Source organism: Mobula hypostoma, chromosome 3 (genome assembly GCF_963921235.1).
Source record: "Mobula hypostoma chromosome 3, sMobHyp1.1, whole genome shotgun sequence".
NCBI lineage: Eukaryota > Metazoa > Chordata > Chondrichthyes > Myliobatiformes > Myliobatidae > Mobula > Mobula hypostoma.
Window position 1 is genome coordinate 147,608,458 of NC_086099.1, and position 21,431 is coordinate 147,629,888.

Sequence of the window (21,431 nt, forward strand, 5' to 3'; positions counted from 1 at the left end):
TTATTATCCCTTTCAACTGCATTCTCCTAGCCTTCTTCCCATAATCTGCGATGCCCTTATTAATCAAGCTGCCATCCACCTCTGCTTTAAACATACTCAATGGCTTGGTCTCCTAAGTCATTGGTGGCAATGAATTCCAGAGATTCACCACCTTATTAAAAAAAGTCCTCTTTCATCCCTGTTCTAATTGGACATGCCTCTATTCAGAAGCTGTGCCCTCACTATAGGCTCACCCACTATAGGAAACATCCTCTCCATATCTGTTCTGTCTAGACCTTTCAATATTCGATAGGCTTCAATGAGATCTCCCCTTAATGTACAACTCCAGCGAGTACAGGCCCAGAGCCATCAAACGATTCTCATCTGATAACCCTTTCATTCCTGGAATAATTTTCATGTATATCCTCTGCGCCCTCTCCCATGACAGCAGATCTTTTCTTAGATAAAGGGTCCAAAACTGCTCACAATATTAAGTTCAGTCTGACCAATGCCTCAGCATCATGTCTTACTCTTATCTTCCCATCCTCACAAAATGAATTCTAACATTGCTCTTGCCTTCCTTACTATTGATTCATCCTGCAAGTTCACCTATAGGGAATCCTGCACCAAAACTCCTAAGTCCATTTGCACCTCTGATTTTTGAATTTTCTCCCCAATTAGAAAATTATCTACGCCTTTATGCCTTCCACCAAAGTGCATGATCATACATTTCCCAATGCAATATTCTATCTGCTACTTCTTTGCCCATTCTCCCAATTTGTCCAAGTACTTCTGTAAACTCCCTGCTTCCTCAACAGTACCAGCCCCTCTACTTATCTCTGTATCATCTGCACACATGGCCGCAAAGCCATCAATTCTATCACCCAAATTGTTGATATATAATGTGAAATGAAGCAATCCCAATACTGAAACCTGTGGAACACCATTTGTCACTGGCATTCAACCAGAATAGGCTCCCTTAATTCCAGCTCCTTGTCTCCTGCCAATCAGCCAATTTTCAATCCATGCTAGTATCTTGCTTGTAATATCATGGACTCTTACCTTGTTAAGCAGCCTCATGTATGGATCATCCTTAAAAATGGACTCCAACGTGTTCCCAACCTCTGAAAACAGGCTAACTAGCCTATAATTTCCTTTTTTCTGCCTCCCTCACTTCTTGAAGAGTGAAGGGATATTTCTAATTTTCGAGTCATCTGGAACACTGTGGTAATATGTGGGGCAAATCTTTCACTCACTGTGGTAATATGTGAGGCAAATTATTCACAAACTGTGGTAATATGTGAGGCAAATCTATCACATGGTCTGGTAGTACGTGAGGTAAATCTATCAGAGTGTGGTAATATATGAGGAAAATCTATCACACGCTGTGGTAATATGTGAGACAAATCTATCACATGGTGTGGTAATATGTGAGGCAAATCTATCACACACACTGGTAATATGTGAGGCAAATCTATCACATGGTGTGATAGGTGACAAAATGCTCTGCCACTGGAAGTGGTGGAAGCAGCTACAATAGCAATGTTTAAAAAGCATGTAGGTAGGCACACCCACAGGCATGTAATGGAGGGATACAGATGATTTGCAGACAGAGGCGATTAGTTTAAACTGGCCTTATGCTTAGTACAGATCTTATGGGCCAAGAGACCTTTTGCTGTGCTGTACTGTTTTAGGTTTCAATGACCTGAATGATGTGTATCAGCCAGAAGTGAAAACTATCCTCCATCTGCGTTGCTACTGCCTCAGAAATAACTAACATTTCCAGCCTATGACTGCATCTCATTCTTTATGCACATTCATAGTCATTCAGCCATCACAGGAATATCCATAAAGTCAAAGTGCTCCACTCATTAATACTTCATATTCTGTTTCCGTCTCATCCCACGATGTCTTCTGTTTGCTGAGGTACAGTTTGTGTTTTGTGTTACTGCACAAATCGTTCTTCTATCTTTCTCTCACTTACCTTTTGCCTTTCTCCTCTGGGATAGAAACTGGAGAGTGGCTGGGAAGCACTAGTGAAACTATGCTCATTGAAAGCACTGACTGATGTTCTCTATCAGTCTGAACAGCAACGCAATTCCTATTTTGCTTGTGTCTTTCTCACCTTCGCTTGCTCAACCACTTCTTCTACTGCTGGTGGGGACTGAACCTGCATGGTTTAGGTTGTATAGCAAACACTGGATCACTTAAGATTTTTTTAACATAGTGGTGAAAACTGCAGAGCTCCCCCTATTTCAGAAACTTGTGATGCCAGTGGTCAGCTTTGTAAAGCTACAGAAAATAAAATTAGTTTCCTTATAGACAAATCTTCCTTGTGAGCTGGAGTTGTGTAGGTCAGGGGTCCCCAATCCTTTTTTTGCACCACAGACTGGTTTAATATTGACAATGTTCTTGTAGACCGGCCGACCCGTGGGGGAGGGGAGGAGTTGTTCAAGTAGGGTTAAACTCACTTCAACATGTCTTTTACAGTTAGGGTTGCCAACTTCCTCACTCCCAAATAAGGGACAAAAGTAGCAGTCAAATCCCGGGACATTTTACCCCAGGAAAAACTACCATGACCATGAAGCCTTGCGCGGGCACCTGTGTGCACATGCGTGATGTGCACATGTGATGCCATGAGCAAACGTACCGATTTCTTTCCCCCACAAATCAGTTTTGCCTTCATCTTCCCGACCATACTGTACATAGGTTATTTCTACTTTATATAGGCTGTGTATTTATCATATCATTCCTGCTTTTACTATACGTTAGTGTTATTTATTTTTGGTTTTATGTGTTATTTGGTATGATTTGGTAGGTTATTTTTTGGGTCTGGGAATGCTCAAAAATTTTTCCCATATAAATTAATGGTAATTGTTTTTTCGCTTCATGCCATTTTGGCACGAAAGGTTCATAGGAACACTCTACCTTAGCGGGGGAAATACTGGACAAACCAATTTAGCCCAATATACGGGATGGCCCGACAAATACGGGACAGTTGGCAACCCTATGTTCAAATTCAACAGTGCGTGACACAGGGAATGAGGAAAGGTACAGCTGACTCATATTGTTTCCTCGTGGCCTGGTACCACATGCTCTGCAGCCCGGTACCGGTCTGTAGCCTGGTGGTTGGGGACCGCTGGTGTAGGTGATTCAAAAGCCTTTGCCATATTTGTCATGGAGATTGCTTCCTGGATGTGGACAGATGCAAATGGTACTACTCGGTGTGGATGGAATTCAGGGAATGACAGCCCTTCCTGGTGCACATCTACAAGCAAGAATATGATAATTTAATTGCTGTAGAGTAGAGTTCACCTGGGAATTCCCTCCTGCAAAGTGAAAGGCTACTCCTACTTCCTAGCTCCGTACCACAATGAATGGCGACACTGTACCTTCAATAGCCATTGAAATCATGGCCCTGGCCATGCTTGTAGCTCCATTTGTGATGACAACATGTGACATTTTTGTTAGCACCTCGCACTGAGTTTGCAGCACTTTGCCTCATTAATGAAGAGACAGAGAAACATCTTCCAGAGCAATCATGTCCTTGTTCGGCCGAGAGCCAAATGTGATACTCCCTTCTCCTCACCTCCCTTGTAGAAAGTTGCCCTGCATTATTTCAGTTCAGTTATTCTTCCATGGTCCACTATTTACAATATTTCATTTATTCTTCATGTTATACTTGAAGGAGAATGGAAAACGAGTACACTCAGAGTGGCGGAAGAAAAATTGCTGATTGCCATTAAAAAGTGTCTATAAAGCACTTGAATCTACTGGACAAGTGCTGGAAGATGGGATTAATACAGATGGGTACCCAGTGATCAGGGTGGATGTGATGGGCTGAATAGCCTACTATCATGCAGTATAATGGTACATACGACACAACCCTCTATGATTCTCTACAACTTCCAGGTCAGAAAGCATCAGGTTCCTGCTGGAGTTATAAGCATAGACACATCAGCTTATCAATCACATTGAGATTAACAAACCAGGTAAGGCCTAAAAACATCAAGCAGCACATTACTGCCTAACAATCAACAACTAAACTGGAAATAATTGAAGGTCCCTTTTAAAAGCACAGATGACGGCCATAGGGTAAATGTTCACATTGCCAGACATCAGGTCCTCGCTGCATGTCGAATCTGATTAAAATCAATCCTCCTGATTAAATCCAAACCCTCCACACAGATTCTAAAGTTGTGAATGCCCCCACTGTTTTGCTGATGTTGGCACCTATTATTTATTACCTTACCCTCATAAAGCATAGAGTATTTGTTATCAAGTATCACTCATTTTGTTTGACTGATTTCTCAATCAAGGCCGAACCTTAACTGAACCTGAAAGATGCTAGGGGCATTTTTTGACTCGGAGTTCAGACAGTATGACTTCAAAGGAGCAATGCACACTGACATTATGATTGGCCTCTCTGTGTAATTCCAGGCTCAGTAACTAACATGACTCACACTATATACTTTCCAGTGTGCATCAGATACCATATTGGAATCAAATCAGCATATGATGCACTTGAAAAACAAGTGAGATGTAACTGGATTTTGCCCCAGGACATCTTTATGACACTTCTAGTCCCTTGACCAGCAGTTGCAAGCAATAATTAAATGTCACTTTGTGAAGAATGTTGGAAAGGCACAGCCAGGTGTACACATGCAGACTCCAGCTGACTCTCCATGCAAACTATAGCAAATGCTGCTTGCTGTTTGTAAAGCAGAGTCCTGTTAGAGAGCATGCTTTTTCTTTCCCTTCCCAGCTGGCAGCTCCCCTCTCTGCACAATATTGCTGATGTTTCCATGGTGCTGAAATATTGCAATTTTATCCAAGTTACACACCATTAATAGGTAACCAAAAGCAGTAACCAAGGAAGACAGGCACACACAAGACCAAGTACATTCTGCAAAGGCCAGTCTTGCCATTTTACCATTAAACTCACAAAATGATTAATATCCAGGTGCATGGGCAGAACAAAATATGGGACAATGTGCCAAGGGATACTGTCAATTACTTTTTTTTATTTCAATGAAAGATTCCATTGTCCAAGCGTGTTTTTTTAAAAAATTAGCTTTATGTGATAAGTGGCTAAAATATTAGATGAAACCAATGTGGTGAAACATGAGTACCAGTCTCTCATTCCGGCGGCTGTTACTATTTAGAGACTCTAGCCATCTTAGCTGTCATTTGAAAGCGCAGAGCTCAGAAAAGAGTAACCTTGACAGTGAGGTGGTCGGTGTTTGGTGACACGAAAGTCTGAAATGCGCAACTTTATTTCTGTTTCCTTATGGATTTAATTTCTTTTTTAAATTTAATTTAGCCTAAAATGTCTCTTTCCCAAAATCATAAACAAACAAACAGGCCACCCAGTTTAATCAGGCCTTCCCTCTTCCTTAGCAGCATTGCAGTACACGGTTGAGATACTTGTCTGGTGATTTAGTGCTCTTCTAATGAAGTGTGCTGTTTTTTTTCCCCTTGGCTTCAATCTATGTGGATTTAACTACTCGAAAATGAAAAATGAAGACCTAGCAGAAATAATTTCGGCCTCCTACGTTCTTGTTATTTTGGAGTAAGTAATCATCCATAGCAAAAAAAAACATAAACCTATTTGGATTACATATGGTTTGACACTACTGGTCGCTAGTCTTAAAATGCGTTGGATTAAATTAGATAAGAAAGCCTTTCCGACCTCCGAGACAACAATCTTCCAAAGTATTGATCCACTTCCGTTTCAATTCGTCCCGAATTTAAAAGGGGAAGTTTCGCGTAGTCTCCACCTCCGTTTCTCCCGAGGTCTGTTTCAAGGTCCATTGTGGGTACGGTTACCTACGCCTTGCTGCGGTAACTACACCGGACCGCTGGACGGACGGCGCGCATTGGCCTCTTTATTACAAATTTAAATTTGTAATCAGCAATATGTACTTTAACATTGTTAACTGATGATTATGCATCCATATTTAGAAATGTAGGATAAAATTATAGAAATAAATAACCATCTACATTGATGATTCAAACTACTAATAGCAAAATTGTATTATGTAATCAGGCCAAAATTTACAGCGCACACCCCTACCGCCAACTCCTCTCCTGAAGCCAATATACAGCAGAACGCAGGCATTTTCAAATTAATTTAATCCGAACTTGAAATCCGACCAGATAAATATTCGGTACGGGCATTAGGGAACAAGCTGGGACTTGCCGATGGAATGAAAACAAAAGAAAATACTATTAAAAGTTACACACTTCCCATATAAATTATGATGTTTCTTCAGGTTACAGATGAAAATATTTTAGATATCTTTGGCGATAGCGGTGTGAATTTAAATTAACTACTTCAGATGGTAGGAATGGGGGGCGCCAATATATTTTTCCCAAGCCAAAAGCATTAAGAAGAAAAATGCAACGGTTGAGTTACTGATAGACTTTGAAAAGTGGGTTCTTCACGCTGCAGGCGATCATGTTCGGTAAATGAGGGTACTTTTTTCCCCAGCCCAGCATCGCCGGAATATTTGACATGGCCAAATGAACATGACTCTGTCTTCTGGTAAAGAACAGGAATTCCGAGGAGGAATACTTTAAGTATAATAGTTTTACTAAACGTGGGATCCCACGCATAAAAGAGTACAGCGATTGTGAGAAACACATGCTGAGATAAAACGGGAGAAGGAATCAGAATTAGGTTTAAAATTAGCGGCATATCTTGTGAAAGTTGTTAACTTTATGGTAGCAGTACAATGAAATACATGATAAATAAATTTAGAGAAAAAACGGAGTTACACTAAGTATGTATATGTCTATTAAATAGTTCAGTTAAAATAAGTAGTACAAAATAACAGGAACAAATAAAAAGTAGTGCGGTAGTATCCGTGGGTTCACTGTCCATTTAGCAGTCGGATGGCAGAGGAGAAGAAGATGTTTCTGAATCGCTGAGTGTGTGTCTTCAGGCTTCTGTACCTCCTTCCCGGCGGTAACAAGGCATGTCCTGAGAGGTGAGGATCCTTCATGATGGACTCCGCTTTCCTAAGGCACCGCTTCTTGAAAACGTCTTGGATACTACGGGAGCTGGAAAGAGGGAGTTAAGCTTTCAGCGCAATAGCGGAGTTTCTTCGTCTCTAGAGCCTGACTGACCAACTGAGTATTTAAAGCATTTTCTGTTGTATTTCAAATGTCCATCAAACGCAATAATTTGTTTTTTTAATATATCAGATCAATCAACATTTCAAGAATTAGGATTGAGAAGTTCAGAGAAACAGTATCACTATTTCGAGGAAAAACTCCTCGAAACGGGGGGGGGGACACTATAGCTACTTCCGCTTTGAAGATACAATATTAACTATTTGCCAAGTTCTAGGTTTCATCAACTAAATAACAGCAGGAATGTACTAGTTTGGTATAGACCCACAAAACATCCAAGAGAAGCGATGTCACGTTTAAATGTGGCTAGAAAAAAATGCCGGAGGATTGAAAAGTGTCCGCTACTGTCTTTGGCATTGGATAGGTGACTGGCGACCACTATCATCTCTGGAACATCGGGTCTCAAGAAACGGTCCCTTCCAGTTCGCGGTCCATTTTTATTCTGTCTGCTAAGTTCTTCAAACGGTCCGAAGCTTCTCAATAGACCTGAAACCAAACCGGTTCTCCAATGAATACATTTACTATGTTGTTCTCTCTGTATTTTTAATATGTTTATGCAAACAACTTGGGGAACGTACACCAACGATGCAAAATTAGAACGATCCACCTTTTTCCCCGAAATCGGGCCCATATTCTTCAGAAATTAAGATCTACCTATTGGACCGCAATCATCTTTCCAGTATCAATGCATCATTTCGGGTTTAGCGGCCATTGCCAGAAAACGCGGCTTTGTTTAAGAGCAGCGCTGTAGCCCGACAGTGTCTGATTAGAGAGGAATAAGAAAGACCCCGTGGTATATAATATATGCCAAGCCGTTCTATTTCGCACTGCCGGGATTGTGATGAGCGGGGGCGTTTAAGAATCGCAGTCAGGGTCTGAAGAGCAGTCAGTCACATCTTGCAGGCAACACCAGCGGCAGGAGACAAGGAAGCTTTAGCTGCAGCATTTAGTCAGTCATTCATTCAGATCAGTCTCTCGGTGAGCCAACCCCGTGGGACTGAAACTAAGATTCTGAAGAGGGAGAGCGAGCGAGCGAGCGAGAGAGAGAGAGAGAGAGAGAGAGAGAGAGGGAGAGAGATAAGAATATTGCCGATGTTAAGACAGGAATTACAGGAACCTCGCGGATCATCGAAATTCAGCTGCATTATCTGTGCAGGAACATTTACATCAGGTGAGCCTTCTCATCTTTGGAGAGGAGTGAAGGAGAGAAAGAAAGATGCAGCTTTAGTCTTTATTTTCGATTTGAGAGCTGTCATCCCAACTCAGTTCATCTTCAGAGCAAGCACCTCAGAGGTATTGATTCATCGTTTATGTAAGTTTCTTGATGCAATTAAGCAAAATGGTGATGAGAGGGAATCCCTGTCCGGGCGCCTGTTGTCAGACTGTAAGATTGTGATGATTCATAAAGTTCATTTCTATTGCCGAATTTGGCATGAATTCGGACCTACAGGAGCAACTGCGCCGAACCCCGACTTAAATGAGTGAAAATTACTTCACACAAACCGAAAACAAGGGCTGACTCGTAAACCTAGCATAACATTCATAATTGTGAAATATCTGCTGATTTCGGGCTCGACACAACTAAACACAGCAAACCAAAACCAACTCGGGAACCTTTCAGCACTGTTCCTGAAAAAAAAAGGTGATCTTATATAGATCATATAAGATACGAGATTTTGTCTAAAAGGCGTATGGCTCGCCTTATTTATTGGGCTAAGTGTCTTGTGAAGGTTAGTTCTCGACATACAGTATGTTGGTGAACACTAGGAGATATTGGAACATAGACACTGTATCTAGAAAGAAAGCCACGTTGATCTATGCAGGATGTCTGAAACAGTTTGAGCAACATTTTGTTTTGCTGGGATATCAGGTCCGTGCCTAACGCCGCGGCTCGTCTCTGTTAACTATTTACCTCCGTAGAATGAAGTTATAATAGGATGCAGACTCAACTATTTACCAGTAATACTTGTAGAATATTGCAGTACAGCATTGCTCCGTTCACTATCAGCCAGTGTGCAACTTAAAGAGATAGCTCCTCTGTAGAGCCACGTTGTCCATTAGGGATACATAATTTGCGTACTGATCTTTCCCTTAAGATCACTACGTAAACAGTGATACGGAGATGTGAAAGATATTATTCCTTTATAAAACTATATAAGGTCTGACAGCGAGCAGACAGACTGTTAAATCTTGAGTGGAAACTTCGCAAAACTACGAAATAAGACTGGTATGCTTAGTTGAACTAGCATCTATTTGTTTCTTGCTTCACGTTGCCTGAATCCGATCTTAGTTCAAAATTTACTGGTGTAATAGGTTTTGGTTAGTAATGCAATTCCAATATATATATATTTTGCAAAATAATATTTAATCAACGCGATTACACGCTGCTCTCTGCAAAGGACCACAAGCTGCTATTTGAGTACACAGTGGATAATTAAGTGCAAAGCGAGCTGTTGAATGATTTGACATTTAAGATGCCGAATATTCGAAATAAACATATAATTGCGAACAACAGGAATTCTGCAAATGGCCTGCTGCGTTCACCAGCAACTTTTATGTGTGTTGCTTGATATAATTGCGAATCTAATTCTTCATTCACCCTGTCATACAAGGTGCCCCTTCCCTGGAATAACTGCAGAGAACATTTGTCAAACTCTCGATAACGCAGCTTGAGAAATGCGAATTGCAGTTAACGAGAAAAGTCGACCTTCAGCTATGACTGTAATAGTTTATTTTTCCAGTGTCGCATTTTGCTACACTCTCTTTAACAGTTTGGGCTAAATTAAGTTGCGGCGACTTTGATTTAACCATGCCAAAAACACAGTTTAAAGATTGAGTGCAAGAATGCAGATAGTCCCCTAGTTTCGGGTGCAAGGAACTATGAAAGCACAATGCTGCTCTTGGAGCGTGGGATCTGCCTCGGTGGACAGACGCCCGTCCAAGTGGTAAATGACTCATCGATTGAGATTTAGCTGTACCAAACATTAGGAGCTGCCATCAACTGAGCTCATCCGCATCTTGAGGCTCGGTAGAAATATACTAACGATCTGATGGGTTTTGTGCAGACAGGAGAAATCAGAGATCGCAGGGCAGGAGAATCAAGACTTCGGAAGATAAGACAGAAATACCGCCTTCCCAAATTCTTCACAGTATTTTCAACGTAGGCTATTCCAAATAATTCACATCTGTATAATTATCTTTCTTTTCACTTGAAACCGCTTACTGCTCGGAACTTGGTTGGATTCGCTTAATTGCACTGACACGTATACTTCTGGTATGGGTTCCATCCGGCGAAATTTTTAAGGGCTCTGCTCAATTAACATACATTTCTAAAAATCTTACCCTGCAGAAAAGTTGGGACGCGGAGAAGATTGAAAAATATATATACTTAAAATGTGGACTTACTCGAAACAGTGAACGCTTGGAATTTATCGGGTGGTTACAACTCAATGCATTTGGCCATTTGCTTCAGATTTAAGTCTAGAGGCCCGAAGAGACGAAAGGGTGGTTGATATAGTCAGATGGAAATACATCGACCAGATGATTATTGAGTCTGCCCCATTCAAGAACAGTATATCCACAACAAGATTTCACCTCATATTCTGTCACCCACATCCCCGGGCAATTTTAGTGAAACGCTCTGAAAATTTCCTCCCACTTTGCTCCATAGGGATCAAACAACTAAGCAACTAGTCTTGCTGGCTAATCTACTTCCTGTGGGTATGTTAGGAATAGCGACTTGCTTGGAATTCAGGGTCATAAAACCTGCTGACAACATGTAGGTGTCCACAGGTCCTGTTATAATTAAACTTACCTATTCTACATTACATTCTGGCAGACTGAACCAAATGCAAACCCTTTCTTTCACTCATTAAACAACAAAGATTTTATATTTATAAATTTTCTTTCTGATCTTCCTAATAATCATTAGTGCATTGATGTATGCACATTCCTGTGCAGAAGTTGTCACGAACTTGAATGAAACAAGTCTTCTCTTCTAGCAAGAGTGGGGGAGGGATACAAACAAAAGTTAAGGTTTGGTTTAGGTTGGTGTTGTGTGAAATAGTCACTGATTGAGTCAGGCAGTTCTGCCAATACTCCAAAACAGTGGTTAGTTTATCTTTGATGGTGATCTCTTTCAGATATTAATGCTCATTCAAAGTCTCCCCATATTAATTCCCAAATGCAATATTAACTTCATGAAGCAACCAAAACACTTTCATGGATTACAGTGTTATGTTTAACATTATGTCCTTTATTCAATCTGCTTTCCACAGGTACTGAACACAATCTTTTTTCTAGCCACTGTATCATATATTTTCATTAAAAAAAATCACATCATGTGTAAAAACAGGCTATATTTTAAGCTTTTGTTCTGTTTTGTATTTCTTCATACCAGGCAGTTTTCCAGTGACCCAGGCCGTTTTGCCCTTTCTTAATATTCCTTATCTTTCAAATTGTATTGAAATAAGTACTTTAGCCTGAAATTATAATTAGTATCTTACAAGTTTTATTCACGCATCCACATTTCATATTCTCAAGTAACACAGAGAGATGGTTTATACCCACTGTCTACCCGCTGTCATGTTTTTTTTGGCAGGTCATCAGTCTGCAATGTTGTATTAGGAATTTGTATCTCCAAATTCTTGTATAGATACTGTTTCCATTAAGATTCCAATTCCTACAGCTGTTACCAAATCAAAGTTCAAAGTTCAAAGTAAGCTTATTATCAAACTATGTATCTGTCACCATATATTACCCTGAAATTCATTTTCTTGTGGGCATCACAGGAGAACAAGAAAAAATAGAATCAAATGAAAAGCTACACACAAAGACAAGCAAAGAATATGCAAAAGGAAAAAAGGCAAATACAATAAATAAATAAATATTGAGAACATGAAGAGTAGAATCTTTGAAAGTGGGTCCATAATTTGAGGAGTAAGTTCAGTGTTGAGTTGAGTGAATTATGCATTACATCCCATTCACGTTAATGACTTAACTCAACTACTTAAAATCAGTATCTGGTATTCCTAATGTCGAAAACAGACAAAACTTACTAGTAATAAATCTAATGTGTTTATTTTGTTAGGAAGGGTGGAAAGATAGATTAGATAGTGCAATTGTGAAAGTGGGTCAAAGTAGGGAGTGGAGGGGAAGGGGGAGGGAGAGAGAGGAGGGGAGGGGGAAATGGGGGAGAGAGGGTGAAGTGAGGGGGAGAGGGGAGAAGGGGAGGGGGGAGGGGAAAGGGGAGAAGGGGAGAAGGGGAGAAGGGGAGAAGCAGACAGAGGGGAAGAGAGTGGGGGAGAAAGGGAAGGGGAGAGGGGAAGGGCAGAGAGGTGAGGGGGAAGGGAGAGAGGGGCAGGAGAAGAGGGGAGGGAAGGGGGAGAGTTGGGGAAGAAAGGGAGTGGGAGAGAAGGTATGAGAAGGGGAGGGTGAGAGGGCATGGGGAGGAAGGGAGAGGGGGAGAGGGGAGAGGGGGAGAGGTGGAGGGGGGAGAGGGGGAGGGGAGAGGGGGAGGGGAGAGGGGAGAGGGAGAGAGGGAGAGAGGGAGGAGAGGGGGAGAGGGGTGGAGGGTGAAGAGATGGGGCCAAGAGGAGGGTAGGGGAGAGAGAGGGGGAGGGGAGGGGGAGAGAAGGGGAGGTGGAGAGGGGTAGGGAGAAAGAGGGGAAAGAGAGGTGAGGTGAAGAGAGAGAGAGAGAGATTGAATGGTGGAGAAAAGGCTAGAGAAAGGGCAAACAGGAAGAAATAAAGAATTGTAGAGAGCAGGTGTAGACAAGATCAGCTGAATGGTCCCCTACATGTAGCAACCACTCTAGGATTCTGATACAAACTCCTAGGTGCTGTATTTATAATGTGAATTGTGAGCTGGAGATCCTCTTGGAAACCTTTAAGTGTTAAACAACTAACCTTGAGGAAAATTTGATTTGCCATTTACCAATTACTATATTTGCAAAGCCCCAGCTAATGTCACTATGAATAGAGAATAATGTATGAATTCAACCTAAGTTTTCATTCCAGTACTAAATTGCCATTCTTCAACAATTTCCTTGGTCTGATGTGAGGAGATCAGTAAAATTGTAAAGGGGCTTTATAAGGTAAGATTTAGATTTTCTGGCGTAAGAATCTACGAATGGGTATTTTAAATCCATGAGGGTATTTCTGTACGAAACAGGAATCCAGATAATTGAACTTCCATTCCGTCGGCACCACAGTAGTGTAGCGGTTAGTGCAATGCTATTACAGCTCAGGACATTCCAGGGTTTGGAGTTCAAATCTGCGGCTGCTCTCCCCGTGGATGGTATGGGTTTTCCCTAGGTGATTCGGTTTCCTGCCACAGTTCAAAGACAAACTAGGTACGCTAATTGGTCACTGTACATTATCCCATGATTAGGTTCAGATTAATTGGGTTTGTAGGGCTGCTGATGTGATGTGCTGCAACAAGCTAGAAGGGCCTACTCTCTGCTGTATCACTATCTAAATAAATACATCCATAGATAGACAAACAACCCAGGAAATGTTTAGAATACAGTATCACATACAGTAGTGGAAGTGACCAGTGCAGATAGATTTTAAGTTATAAAACATATGAGTATGAAGGATTAGAAACACATACAAATAGAGTAAGATGAGGGTCAGAGGGTTGTAAATTTAGTTGGTTCCATCTTGGGTACTAGCCTACAAAATACCCTGGATATCTTCAAGGAGCGGTGTCTCAGAAAGGCAGTGTCCATTATTAAGGACCCCCAGAACCCAGGGCATGCACTTTCCTTACTGTTACCATCAGGGAGGAGGTACAGAAGTCTGAAGGCACACACTCAGCGATTCAGGAACAGCTTCTTACCCTCTGCCATCCGATTCCTAACTGGACATTGAACCCATGAACACTACGTCACTTTTAAAAATATATATTATTTCTGTTCTTGCACGATTTTTGATCTATTTATTATATGCATACTGAATTTATTTATTTATTACTTTTTTTTCTATATTATGTATTGCATTGAACTGCTGCTGCTATGTTAACAAATTTCACGGCACACGCCAATGATAAAGCTGATTCTGATTCTGAATGAAAGAGACTTCTGTGAAGTTTAACACTGACTATGCTATTGGGTTTAAATAGTCAGTTTTGGTTCTGTAAATTCTTTATCACTTATCTGAACTTCTGCTTCACAAATGTTAGAAATATGATATCAAGTCAACAAAATATGATATATTTTTGTCAAAGCCAAAGTGGGAGCATAAGATTTTTTGGTGTTAAGAGTTTTTCCAGAGGATCATTGGTATCTTTTAACAATGGCCATAATCAAATTAGATAGTAGATCCAAGTGCAAGACAGGACTCTCTTTCAACAGCAAATAATGTCAGTTCACTCAGAAAACAGAATATTTCAAAATAGCAAGATAAATCAAACTTACAAGTAAGACCACGACAATGAAAGCTGGGCAATTTCTACCCATACTACAAATATTTCACAGCGACTCGGTCCAAATCACTTACAACTCAGCAGAGGAGCCACCAGATTTCCTAGCCCACTTTGGATCTGCAGGATGTATGTCAGCACCTTTGTGGACCGGCAGCCCGCTAATCAAAGTAAAATGGGGCTCAATCACAAAAATGTTTCTGGTCTTTTTCTCTGCTAGCAATCAGGCAGTTTAATAGCCTGACCACACTGCCTACCCAGCATGTGCTACATACATACAACCTTCCTTTGGTTTTGGACTCTCGCCTCTGTCAAGTCACCCAGTTGATTAGTGACAGTGTAATAGGAGAAAGTCAGAGTGCATTTTATAGTAGTGTTACTATCTTACATCTTTTCTAAATTATATCCTCGAACTACATATTCTAGCTATTGCATTTAAGGGTAAATACATGGAAAATTTAGAAGTTTGGTGCTCTTTTAGTGACTATTAATAATACTGACATGGTTAATCTGAAGTATTTTGAGTGAGAACAGACAGTTCCTTATTTCTTATACCTTGTTTATGAACATACAGTTTGCAATAAGTTATAAACCAACATGATCCAGATAGAAGACTACAAACAACATATCTTTAATTTGTGGTGATTTTATATTACTTTTGGGTTATGTTGGAAGGCTCAGACTAATTCCAGGAAAAGTGGTGGTTTAATTTCCATACTTTAATTAAAAAAAAATACAAAGGCAGTGTGTAAATTGTTCAGATTACCCTCTCACCACTTTTCTTCTCCCCACCTGCCCATCATCTCCCTCTTGTTCACCTCCTCCTCTTTATTCCATGGTCCACTCTACTCTATTATTAGATTGCATCTTCTTTAGCCCTGTACCTCTTCCACCTGTCATCTCCCAGCTTCTTACTTTAGCCCTCCCCTCCCCATTCAAAAATACTCACCCCTCCCCCAACTTGGCTTCACCTATCACCTGCCAGCTTGTATTCTTCCCGCTCCCCCACCTACTTATATCGCCTTCATGACCCCTCTTTCTTTCCCCTAGTCCTCGGCTTAAAATGGCGGCTCTTTCTTCCTCCCTATGGATGTTACCTGATCCGCTGAGTTCTTCCAGCATTTATGCATGTTGCTTTGGATTTCTCTTTGGATAACTCTTGTGATAACTTAATTCCCTCTCGCCCACACATCCACCTGTCCCACCGCCTATCATCTGCCAAATGTACTCCTTACCTTTCCCCACATTCTTATTCTCGCTTCTCAACCGCACCCCCCACCCACCCCCCGTTACCAATCCAGATGAAGGGCCTCGGCCCGAAACATCGGCTGTTTATTCTCTGCATGTATGCTGCTGGACTTGCTGAGTTCCTCCAGCATTTTGTGTGTGAATCTGCAGAATCTCTCTTCTTTTCGACTTCACTGCAACAGTTTAGTAGTGAAATGAGTCATAAATATTTGGAAAGAGCTTTATGCCCGAAGCATTTTGTTTGGAAAGCACATTTAGAATTGTTTCGACCGGAGGAGGTGGAACTTGACCAGGATCCCGTGAACCAAGAGGCGGCGCTGTGGGCCTGCTCGCCAGCCGACTGAATCGAGTGCAGCGTTACATAGAGTAAAATAGACGGGCTCACTCTGAATAGCTAACCCTTCCAGTGCGATGCCAGCGCAGATTTAACGCTGCCACGGCTTCACCAGTTTCAGCTCTTACGCTAATCAAGATAAGATTGAAAGGATTTATGGAGAACACGGCATTTACGCTGACGAATCTTCCACTGTAAGGACGTGAGAGGGAGAAGTATTATGAATATTATCCATTAAATGAGCGAACAAGGTTTGCTTTTTACTGTTGAACAGTCACTTGAATTGGCCAAAAAGTTAAAAGTACTCATTAGGGTTTAAGAAAAACAAAATTGCATATATGATTTCGTCATCGTACTTTATGCAATTGCCGATCATTCTCGAACTACTTTCGTTATCTGCGATGTTGTAATCTTGGGGTTTTGGACAATCTTTGTATCCCATCCCCTGTCTGGAAGAGGAGCTGGGGGTCTATTTTCTTCACCCACAGCAGTTACGTGGTGTAGGTGTTCCCACGGTGCACTTCTGCATGTAGTTCTAGGATCTTGACCCAGCAACAATGAATGAATTCTGTTAAATATCCAAGTTGGGATGTAAATGGGTGAATTTAAGCAGGTGTATTGGTTCATCACTGTTATTTGTACAGAGGTACTGTGGGAGCGCTTTGTTTTGACTGTGATCCACACTGATAATTTCATCACTTCATTACATTGAGATAGTAGAGGGTAAACAAGAAAATGGGGAATAAAATGCTACAGTTACAGAGACAGTGCAGCATGGGCAGGAAATAAGGTGCAAGGCCATAAATGAGCTCCATTGTGAGGTCAAGAGTCCATCTTTCTGTAAAAGGGGACTCAATGTCTTATAGAAGCTGGATTGAAGCTATCCTTTGATCTGGTGCCTACTAGCTTTTATATCATGGTGACAAGGTTCTGCAAAGCAAGTTCAGGGAGTAAGGTGCCAAGTTAAAGGGCAGGAGCTCCAGGGTTGTAATCTCAGGATTGCTCCCCATGCTATGTGAAAGTGAGGCCAGAAACAGGAAGATTTTACTGTTGAAGCACATGGCTGAGCAGTTGGTGTGGGGGGGGGGAGGTATTTGGATCATTGGGCTCTCTTCCAGGGAAGGTGGGACCTGTACAGAAGAGATAGTTAGTACCTGCACTGGAGGGGGACTAATATTCTAGTGGGATGATTTGCTAGTGCTGCATGTGGGGGAGGGGGGATTACACTGGGAGTTGCAGGGGAATGAGAACAACAGTGCCAGAACAGATAGTGGCGAGGTTATGGAGATAGGTTGTGTTAAGACCTCAAAGTCAGGAATCATAAGGTTGAGAATGGTGCAAAAAATATCCTGAACTGCTTGTACTTCAATGCAAGAAGTAGGAAAGGTAGATGATGCAGGACGTGGATCAACACTTGGAATTATGATATTTTAGCTATTAGTGAGACTTGGTTGCAGGAGGGGCAGGACTGGCAGGTCAATATTCTGCAGTTCAGTTGTTTTAGAAGTAACAGATTTGGAGGGAAAATGCCATGGCTGTGCTCTGTCAGGACAGGTTGCAGAACTTGTCTAGTGAGGTGTTATGGGTGGAAATGAGGAATAAGAAAGGTATGACCATGTTAATGGGGATAGTCTGTGGGACTTAGATGAATAAATTTCAAGAGAGATCGCAGACTTGTGATTTTAACTTTCCACATATTGCCTGGGACTGTCAAACTGTGAATGGACTAGATGTGATACTTTGTTAAATATGGTTAAGAATGTTTTCTTAATCAGTACCTAGAAGTTCCAACAAGAGAGTGTGGAATACTTAACCTACTATTACATAATGAGACAGGGCAGGTGGCAGAAGTTTGTGTAGGTGAACACTTTGCACCTGGTGATTACAAGGCCATTCATTTAAAAGTAAATGTGCAAAATGATAGGTCTGGTTTACGGGTTGAGATGCTAAATTGGAGAAAGGCCAATTTTTGATGGTTTCAGGAAGGATCTGCAAGTGTGGATTGAGACGGGCTGTTTCTGGCAAAAGTGTACTTGGCATGTGGGAGGCCTTTGAGTGAAATTTTGAGAGCACAAAGTTTGTATGTGTCAGTGAAAATAGAAGGTAAAGAAAATAGATTTAGGGAACCTTAGTTTTCAAAAGATATTGAGGCCCTGGTTAGGAAAAAAAGGAGGTGCATAGCAGGTATACGTAGGTAGGAACAAAAGAGGTGCTTATTGAGTATAAGAAGTGCAAGAGAACATTTAAGAAAGAAATCAGGATGGTTAAAGGAAGACATGAGGTTGCCCTAGCGGACAAGGTGAAGGAGAATCCTAAGGGATTCTGCAGAGCCAAAAGAGATGGGGGAGATCTTCAATGATTTTTTTGCTTCTGTTTTTAATTATGAGATGGACGCAGAATCTGTAGAAGTGAGACCTAGCAACATTGACTTTATGGACCCTATATAGATTATAAAGGAGGCGGTGTTTGCTCTCCTGAGGAAAATTAGGGTGGATAAATCCCCAGGTTCTGACAAGATATTCCCTTGGATCCTGTGCGAGGCAAGTGCAGAAATTGCAAGGGCCCTAGCAGAGAAATTGAAATCATCCTTAGTGATTGGTGAGTTACCGCAGAATTGAAGGAAGCTAATGCTCTCCTGCTATTTAAGAAAGGTTCTAAAATAAACTAGGAAATTATAGGCCAGTGAGCCTGACATCAGTAATGGGAAAGTTACTGGAAGGTATTCTAAGGAATCGGATGAATATTTGCATAGACAGGGACTGATTAGGGATAGTCAGCATGGTTTTGTGTATGGTAGGTCACGTCTAACCAATCTTACAGTTTTTCAAGGAAATTACCAGTAAAGTTAATGAAGGCAAGGCAGTGGATATGTCTACCTGGACTTTAGTAAGGCATTTGATAAGGTTCCGCATAGGAGATTAGTCAAGAAAGTTCAGTTGCTCTGCATTTAAGATGAGGTAGTAAGTTGGATTGGAAATTGGCTTTGTGGGAGAAGCCAGAGAGTAGTGGTAAGTGGTTGCCTCTCTGACTAGAAGCTTGTGTCTAGTGAAGTGCTTCAAGGATTTATGCTGGGCCTATTGCTGTTTGTCATCTATATCAATGATCGGCATGATAATGTAGTAAAATGGATCAGCAAATTTCTGGATGACACAAAGACTGGGGGTGCAGTGGACAGTGAAGAAGACTATCAGAGCTTACAGCAGCATCTAGCCCAGCTGGAAAAATAGGCTGAAAAATAACAGGGAATTTAATGCAGACAAGTATGAGGTGTAGCACCTCAGTAGGACCAACCAGGGTAGGGTTCGCACAGTGAATGGTAGGGCACTGAGGAGTGCGGTAGAACAAAGTGTTCTGGGAACACAGGTCCATTATTCATTGGAAGTGACATCACAGGGTCATAGAGAAAGCTTTTGGCACATTGGCCATCATAAATCAATGCACTGAGTACAGGCTATGTTGAAGTTGTTGAAGGCATTGGTGAGGCCTGATTTGGAGTATTATGTGCAGTTTTAGTCACCTACCTACCGGAAAGATGTAAATAATTTTTTAAAAGTATAGAGAGAATTTACAAGGATGTTGTTGGGACTGGAGGATCTGAGTTATAAGGAAAGACTGAATTGGTTAGAACTTTATTTCGTGGAACATAGCAGATTGAGGAGAGATTTGATAGAGATGTACAAAGATATGAGGGGTATAAATAGAGTAAATGCAAGCAGGATTTTTCCACTGAGGTCTGGTTGGACTACAACTTGAGGTCATGAGTTAAGAGTGAAAGGTGAGAAGTTTAAGTGGAACATGAGGGGAAACTTATTCAGTGGGTCATGAGAGTGTGGAATGAGCTGCCAGCACAGGTGGTGCATGCAAGCTTAAAAATGTTTAAGAGAAGATTGGATAAGTACATGGATGGTAGGAGTTTAGAGGGCTACGGTCCTGGTGCAGGTTGATGGGACTAGGCAGTTTAAATGGTTCAGCACAGATTAGCTGGGTTGAAGGGCTTGTTTGTGTTGTACTTTTCTCTATCATATGGCCATTGGAAGTGGGGAGAATAGAAAATGTTTGGGTGGATGGAGTTGTTGATTATGTTGACTGATTTACTAGGGTAGTGAGAAGTGTAGAGAGAGTCCATAGAGGGGAGGTTGGTTTCTGGAATGTGTAGAGCTCTGTCAACAACTCACTCTCAATAAACTGGAAGGTGATTCCTCCTGGTTATTTGCCTAGAGAATATCAACGTGCTCCTTCATATACATTATACCTTTTTTCCGCACTGGTGCAGAAGATTAGAACCCTGTGGCTTCTAGGGTGAGCTAGATAGTCAACTGGGTACATAATTGGTTTGGTGGTACACTGTGAGGCAAAAGATGCAAGAGGAGAGCTGTTTTTCACTTTGAGGGCATGCAAGCAGTGGTGTATGGTATTTGATCGTTTGTTATTTATTTGTTAAGGAGTCAAATGAGAAAAGTACTGTAGGTAACATGATTATTGAGTTCACAGATGGCACCAAATTCGCTGTACAGTGAACAGTGAAGAAGGTTATCGAAGATTGTAACAGAAGCTAGATGAACTGGAAAAGTGGGCAACAGAATAGCAGAAGGAATTTAATTTAGGCAAGTATGAAGTGATGTAATTTGGGAGGTTAAACCAGGGCTGAAGGTGTTTAGTGAATGGAGGGACCTTGGGGAAGGTTGTTGAACAGAGAGATCTTGAAATACCAGTATGTTGTTCTGAAAGTAGCCTAAGAGTTGGAATGTCGTGTTACAGTTGAACACACTCTTAGTTAAATCACACTTGAAGTACGGTATTATGGGTGCCTTTGATTGCTACAGTATAGGAAGGGTGTGATTAAGCTAAAAATAATGAAAAAAAATTCCACAAGGAAGTTGCCCTGACTAGAGGCTGAGTTACAAGGAGAGATTGGATAGATTGAGTTTGTTTACCCTGGAGTGAAAGGGACTGAGGGGTGGTATTTTCAGAGTTATTTAAAATTGAGAGGCATAGATTGGGTAGATAGCCAGTGTCTGTTTTCCACAGTAGGGGTGTCTAAAATAGTGCAAACAGGTTTAAGCTGAAAGGGTGGTGGTTTAAGGGAGATATGAGGGGTAAAATGTTCATACAAAGAGTAGTTGGTATCAGGAATGAGCTGCTGGAGGAGGTGATGGAGACAGGGAGAATAACAGGATTTAAGAAGCATTGAGACAGTTTATTTGGATGAGTAGCAGACAGAGGCAAATAGAATTAGTGAAGGCATGTGGGATTCGTATAGATAGGTGCGGTGGTCAGCATAGATGTAGTGAGCAGTAGGGCCTGTTTCTA

General features: G+C 41.4%; 1 protein-coding gene across 4 annotated transcripts in view; it reads left to right on the forward strand.

Annotated features, from left to right (window-relative positions):
• Positions 1-7,899: 7,899 nt before the first annotated feature.
• calcr (calcitonin receptor) overlaps positions 7,900-21,431 on the forward strand; it is a 277,766-nt gene continuing 264,234 nt past the window's right edge. For 2 of the 4 annotated variants that reach the window (XM_063042333.1, XM_063042336.1), the window contains exon 1: positions 8,050-8,428. The gene's annotated coding sequence lies outside the window, so the exon portion shown is untranslated. Of the gene's footprint in view, positions 7,910-8,049; positions 8,429-21,431 lie in introns of those variants that run through there. The other 2 variants (XM_063042335.1, XM_063042334.1) reach the window with 2 other exon arrangements.